Source organism: Rhamphochromis sp. 'chilingali' (genome assembly GCF_963969265.1).
Source record: "Rhamphochromis sp. 'chilingali' genome assembly, chromosome: 1".
Lineage (NCBI taxonomy): Eukaryota > Metazoa > Chordata > Actinopteri > Cichliformes > Cichlidae > Rhamphochromis > Rhamphochromis sp. 'chilingali'.
Genome location: NC_137929.1, coordinates 62,694,431 through 62,700,881, shown reverse-complemented (window position 1 = coordinate 62,700,881; position 6,451 = coordinate 62,694,431). Strand labels below are relative to the sequence as shown.

At 38.1% G+C, this 6,451-nt stretch overlaps 1 protein-coding gene and 2 long non-coding RNA genes across 4 annotated transcripts in view; 1 reads left to right on the top strand and 2 right to left on the bottom strand.

The window, feature by feature from the left end:
* The window catches only part of LOC308409534 (putative nuclease HARBI1), a gene marked incomplete at both ends in the record, with an annotated part of 126,978 nt that overhangs the window by 31,531 nt on the left and 88,996 nt on the right, over nt 1-6,451 (bottom strand). The gene's annotated exons all lie outside the window — the stretch shown is intronic.
* Nucleotides 18-1,986, top strand: LOC308394907. 2 transcript variants are annotated; one of them, XR_013971306.1, is made up of 4 exons: nt 18-99; nt 262-319; nt 1,394-1,511; nt 1,677-1,986. It is a non-coding gene; the product is annotated as an uncharacterized lncRNA (long non-coding RNA). The 2 variants fall into 2 exon arrangements; XR_013971307.1 differs by having other exon boundaries at nt 22-99; nt 1,391-1,511.
* On the bottom strand, nt 1,992-6,079 carry LOC308394957. The gene is made up of 3 exons (XR_013971323.1): nt 5,900-6,079; nt 5,678-5,735; nt 1,992-2,493 (listed from the first exon to the last, which is right to left on the bottom strand). It is a non-coding gene; the product is annotated as an uncharacterized lncRNA (long non-coding RNA).

The following is a 6,451-nucleotide window of genomic DNA, read 5'->3' as shown; positions in this document are numbered from 1 at the left end:
CAGATCGAGTCGAGTGGCTCTCAGCCAATTAAATTACGCTGTTTGATCACATGACACCGTTAGCCAGCAGTGTGTCTCCTAAAAGAGAGCTGTTTAAAGGTGAGTGATTAAGTTTTTCTCCTAAATAGAGATCATTACAGAACGCCTAGTCCTATTTAAAATCCCATTTATTTTTATTATTTTTTTTATCATCTACTCGAACTAAGGAAAACGTTTGACTAACTCAAAGACAATTTCCACGCCTCCCCTGCCTGTCTGCAGAGGCAGTTTTGAATTTAGGAGCAGCAAGATGGAAGCGGCAAACCCTGGCGATTCTCCGGTAAGTATATTGTTATTTATCTTCAAGTTTGTCTTTTGAAACCTTAATTTTATTTAAATCCGTTGCTCACGTATAAAGTACACAGACGGGGTCTTTGCTCAACTCGTCTGAGGCGTGTCTCACTAAGCGCTACATGCTAGCATCCTGCTAACCGAGCTACCATTTACATGCTGTGCTTTAGAAAATAGGATACTCGTTAAAAAAATACTCCGCAGATATTGATAGATAGACGAACACTGCAAATATAATGTTGGAAACGAGAACGGCCTTTGGTGAAGGGGTAAAATACACCATGAATAAAGCCATATAGTGAATTGGCTGCCATGGTTGCAGAACAGCCTGATTTAATGACAAGAATGGGGAAGAGTGAGGTGAAGTGAACCAAAGCCACAAAACACAGTCAGAAGAGGCGGCAAAAGGGCAGTGATCTGTCCGTCAGTATGAAGTTGGTGTGTGCTTTGGTAAACAAAAACTCCAGACCGGTAGCAGGAAGATGGGAGACTCGTGTTTCACTGGAATAGTGGTGAATTAAAACATCCTTTGTTGGGGACATTTCGGTGTAAATGCATCCATACAGGTGAGACAGAGGCAGACCAGACAGTGAAGAAAACAAGGCAAACATTAGAAATATTAAAACGGAAATATAGGATTAATATAACATACAATTTGGGAAAATGTAAGGAACGCAATGTAAATGATATTGTAAAGTCATTAAAACAGCATACTCTGATTAAAAGAAACATGTAATTGGGTAGGATAATAATGTTAAAAAAACATGTACAAGATGGGTATGTATACTTGTAGCCAGAATTTAACAACTATAAAGTTGTAGCATGTCAGTACCTTACCCCATCCATTATATCCACACTTTCAGAAAAGGATATGGTCAATATCTTTACAAATACTATCTAAACTTAAACGGGATATTCCCTCTGCTTCTTCTGCTTCTCGTATACACCCTCAGGGTTTGTGATCAGCCAGCGGCTGATATGATCATTAATCCTGTAAAATAATATTCTTTCGGTTTATGAATCTGTTTGCATGGATTTCTTAATCCGTTTCCACTGTTAGCAGAAGTTGTGCATGCAGTTTTGGTGTGCTGCTCTCCAAGACTACAAGCTGCGTTAAAGTTGGAAGTAACTGGCCGATGTTCCACTGCTAAAAGACCATCTGTTCATCAAGAAATGACCAGGTGAAAAAGTCATAAACTAAACACTCTGCATGAGCATGGAATTTAGGATGCAACTTTATATCTTACCTGCTCTACACTCAGGGCTTGAATTACAACAACAGTCAATCACATAAAAAATTATACTTTTGGTAGTTCTGTGTCTCTGTCTCTCTCCTCCAAACCCAGATGGCTGCTGGTACTGAACCGGGTTCTGGTTCTGCTGGAGTTTTTCCTCTGCACTGTCACTTCATGCTGCTCAGTGTGAGGGATTGTTGCGGTTGAGTCCATATGTCCTGCGAACAACTGCTGGGCAATGACACCATGCAATCTTCTGGGATTCCTTGGATAGAAAACCTGTGAACTGCACTTGTCCTTGGTCTTCACAGCTCACCTTTTTACTGTTTATTGAATCAAAATGCTCCAGTGACATGGATTCTACATTGTAACTGATGTGATGTTCTATAAAGTGGTTTTAATAAAAAAAAGGCAAAAATTAGTTTGTTTCTTTATTCAATTTTTGAACAGCGATACTCATTCAGTAAATGCAAATTATTTACACGGCAGTACACTATAGGCATAAATCTAGACCCCTAGATAAAACATGATGGCATTATAGCAGTGACAACTCCTCCACAGTAGCAGGTGGGATTTTTCTGTTTTGAGGACGGCTCCTTTTACCTGTCACTACAGATGGTCTGTTTATGTTTTGATTGAGAGCCTTTTTTTGGGCAGCTGAAGAGGAGAAGTCCATCTTATGGCCAACCTCTGGCTGTATCTTGGTCATATTACCCAGCAAAACCCAGTATGCAGGTTCATCTGTAACAGTCCTTGTGCCACGGATCAACACTGTTGCTTCTACATTAAACAGAAGAGCAGTGACGTGGGTGCAGGTCTCCGTGACTCCGGCCTTACAGCTGCAGCGGGCGGCTTCAACCTTCCCTGTGATGCTCACAGTGACCCATGGCTGCAATGCAGGTTCATTCAGTCTTTGAGAGTGCAGGACCTGAAACACACACAAAGTTCTTGTCTTTAAATGAACTATGAGCCAAGGCTGACATAAATGTTTTATCTACTTAATCATAAATGTAACAGTGTTTAGAAAGTTAGCACATACATGTAATTTTTCATTTCTTTATGTGTCCATTGCTGCAGGTTATAGTGTAAATCTGCCTGTTCTGTCAGAAACCTGCCTGCAGAAAATGAACCTAAAGTATGTAATGCAAGGATGTAATCACTTTCAAAATGGAGAAAGCATAAAGTGACAATTATGAATCACCTTATATGATAAGGAGATTCTGCAGGTCATTAATCAACGTATAAAACTAAAATAAAATGTATTTTTAGTGACACAAGATACAAATATGGAAGCAAGATGTATAATCGCTCAGTTTGGGGAAATTGTGGGTAGCCTGCAAGGGCCTCAACTTCTCCATACCCACAATGTGCAACAAATGGGCACAGCTGATCTTCAACAGTGGAACATCGGCCAGTTACTTCCAACTTTAACACAGCTTGTAGTCTTGGAGAGCAGCACACCAAAACTGCATGCACAACTTCTGCTAACAGTGGAAATGGATTAAGAAATCCATGCAAACAGATTCATAAACCGAAAGAATATTATTTTACAGGATTAATGATCATATCAGCCGCTGGCTGATCACAAACCCTGAGGGTGTATACGAGAAGCAGAAGAAGCAGAGGGAATATCCCATTTAAGTTTAGATAGTATTTGTAAAGATATTGACCATATCCTTTTCTGAAAGTGTGGATATAATGGATGGGGTAAGGTACTGACATGCTACAACTTTATAGTTGTTAAATTCTGGCTACAAGTATACATACCCATCTTGTACATGTTTTTTTAACATTATTATCCTACCCAATTACATGTTTCTTTTAATCAGAGTATGCTGTTTTAATGACTTTACAATATCATTTACATTGCGTTCCTTACATTTTCCCAAATTGTATGTTATATTAATCCTATATTTCCGTTTTAATATTTCTAATGTTTGCCTTGTTTTCTTCACTGTCTGGTCTGCCTCTGTCTCACCTGTATGGATGCATTTACACCGAAATGTCCCCAACAAAGGATGTTTTAATTCACCACTATTCCAGTGAAACACGAGTCTCCCATCTTCCTGCTACCGGTCTGGAGTTTTTGTTCACCAAAGCACACACCAACTTCATACTGACGGACAGATCACTGCCCTTTTGCCGCCTCTTCTGACTGTGTTTTGTGGCTTTGGTTCACTTCACCTCACTCTTCCCCATTCTTGTCATTAAATCAGGCTGTTCTGCAACCATGGCAGCCAATTCACTATATGGCTTTATTCATGGTGTATTTTACCCCTTCACCAAAGGCCGTTCTCGTTTCCAACATTATATTTGCAGTGTTCGTCTATCTATCAATATCTGCGGAGTATTTTTTTAACGAGTATCCTATTTTCTAAAGCACAGCATGTAAATGGTAGCTCGGTTAGCAGGATGCTAGCATGTAGCGCTTAGTGAGACACGCCTCAGACGAGTTGAGCAAAGACCCCGTCTGTGTACTTTATACGTGAGCAACGGATTTAAATAACATTAACGTTTCAAAAGACAAACTTGAAGATAAACTAGAAAGTGCATTTTCTGAAGAAACTGCAGTGTGAATGCTTGAATCTGAATGTATGCACTGAAATGAATTAATTGCTGAATTTTGAGTTAAAAATATTGAATGAGATTAAAAAAAAACAAAAAAAAAAACGAATTTAACCTGAAAACAAAGGTGCTGAACTGCTAAAAGCTGAAGGTTACACAGAAGAAGGAGTTGGAAAAAAACTGAAAATGTTTTAAATGTAAATTAGAAAACCCTAAGAAATGAGAAAAGAACATTTAGAGTCAGAAAACATCTGAATGAATATTAAAAGGTCATATTCTTTGAATCACTGAATGACTCAAATGTGATCCCTCCACTTTGATCCACACAGTTTAAAAAGTTTAAATGTCTGAGCTTTGAAAGATACGGTGTTGGAAAGAGAACAATAATGGCGACAATTTGAGGGTAAAATGATGGCTGTAACACTGTGGACACAGCAGCAGTTGAAAGAGAAGTGCTTAAGATGAATCTTGGTACAGTGGCAGGCAGAGCTCGTTAAGCAGGCAGGTGTGAGCCTGGTTGCTATAGTGACCGCACCCAATGGCTCCATACACACGTACACAGACATGCGCCTCACTTTTGCTGCTTAAAATGAACAGAAAAGTCAGGCCGAAACAAATCGTTCCCAAATGAAAAGTAAAAGTCGTATTGACAAAATTCTTTCACCGTGAGCGACAGCAGCTTCTAGTCTACTGAATTCTCAGTTTTCATGCCTGTGGAGTTTATTATATGGACGTGGTGACAGTGGAAAGACACCATGCTCTTCTGATTTTCAAACGAACCTTCTGAGCCATTTTAACATTAGAGTCTATGGAAGAGTTGGAGGGAGGAAGCTGTGCATTGGTGACATTTACGAAAGAACCATAACACCTAGTACAATAGTAAACACATTGGATGAAAGAGGACAGCGATGGCTACGTTTTGAGGGTAAAATCATACCTGTAGAGCAAACGCTGCGGACACAGCAGCAGTTTTAAAAAAGATTTTAAGATTAATTTTTTTGCTCCTCTCACTCTAGCAGTTGAGCTGTCTCACTCTAGCCCCAACATTCCGTCCCATACACACCCATTATAAACTCTGAAACGGGTGAAAAAACATCATGAAACTTAAACTGGAACTGAAGAAAAAGTATAATAGATATTGAAAAGATAAATACAAGTTCAATAGTTGAATGTCTTGTCTTCGTTTTAAAGTTTGAATGGTGGCTCTATGTCAATGTATGTGGAAATAGATACAGTTTAAAGAGGAGGAATTTGAATGAGAATTTGAAGGGTCTCCCCATTGAAATACATTATAAATTTTTGTTAAATAAAGTTGAATAAAATAAAAAATATAAATGTTAAAAATGAGAAAAATAGAAGCAGTGTTGTCCAAAAGAATAGGAATCTAACGGTGTTTGAATGGTTTTTCTAAGTTGAACGGTTTTGAAGGAGATAGATTACAAAAAACGTACGGAATACAGAATAATAATAAATAAAATAGAATAAAGATTAGAAGAACAATACTGTGAATGCTTTTCAAGCATTCACACTAATAACAATATACTTACCGGAGAATCGCCAGGGTTTGCCGCTTCCATCTTGCTGCTCCTAAATTCAAAACTGCCTCTGCAGACAGGCAGGGGAGGCGTGGAAATTGTCTTTGAGTTAGTCAAACGTTTTCCTTAGTTCGAGTAGATGATAAAAAAATAAAAAAATAAATAAATGGGATTTTAAGTAGGACTAGGCATTCTGTAATGATCTCTATTTAGGAGAAAAACTTAATCACTCACCTTTAAACAGCTCTCTTTTAGGAGACACACTGCTGGCTAACGGTGTCATGTGATCAAACAGCGTAATTTAATTGGCTGAGAGCCACTCGACTCGATCTGGTGCTGATTGCTCTGGCTTGGGTCATTAAAGTTCATCACTTTTGCAGTTGAATTTTTGCAGGCGAATTTTTGCAGGTGAATTTTTTTCAGGTGAATTTTTGCAGGTGAATTTTTGCAGGTGAATATTTTTGCAGGGAAATTTGGAGGATAAAAATTCAGTGTCATAAATTCAATGTCTAAAAATACTTGAATTCTGATGATACTATATTTCTTCCATAGTACAGCACATGTGAGTGAACTCTGTGTCAAACACTGAGCTTCAGTAAAGATTCAAGTTTCAGTTATTTATATTTCCCATCACCATAAATCTTCACTCAAAGACAAGAATCTTTTACAGTGTATAAATATGTATAGATGTATTATATGTAAGAGACAAATAATGTTCATTTAATTTGTTGGCATTACTAAATTTGGCTCAATGCTTACATATATGTGCAAAATGAAAATGTACGA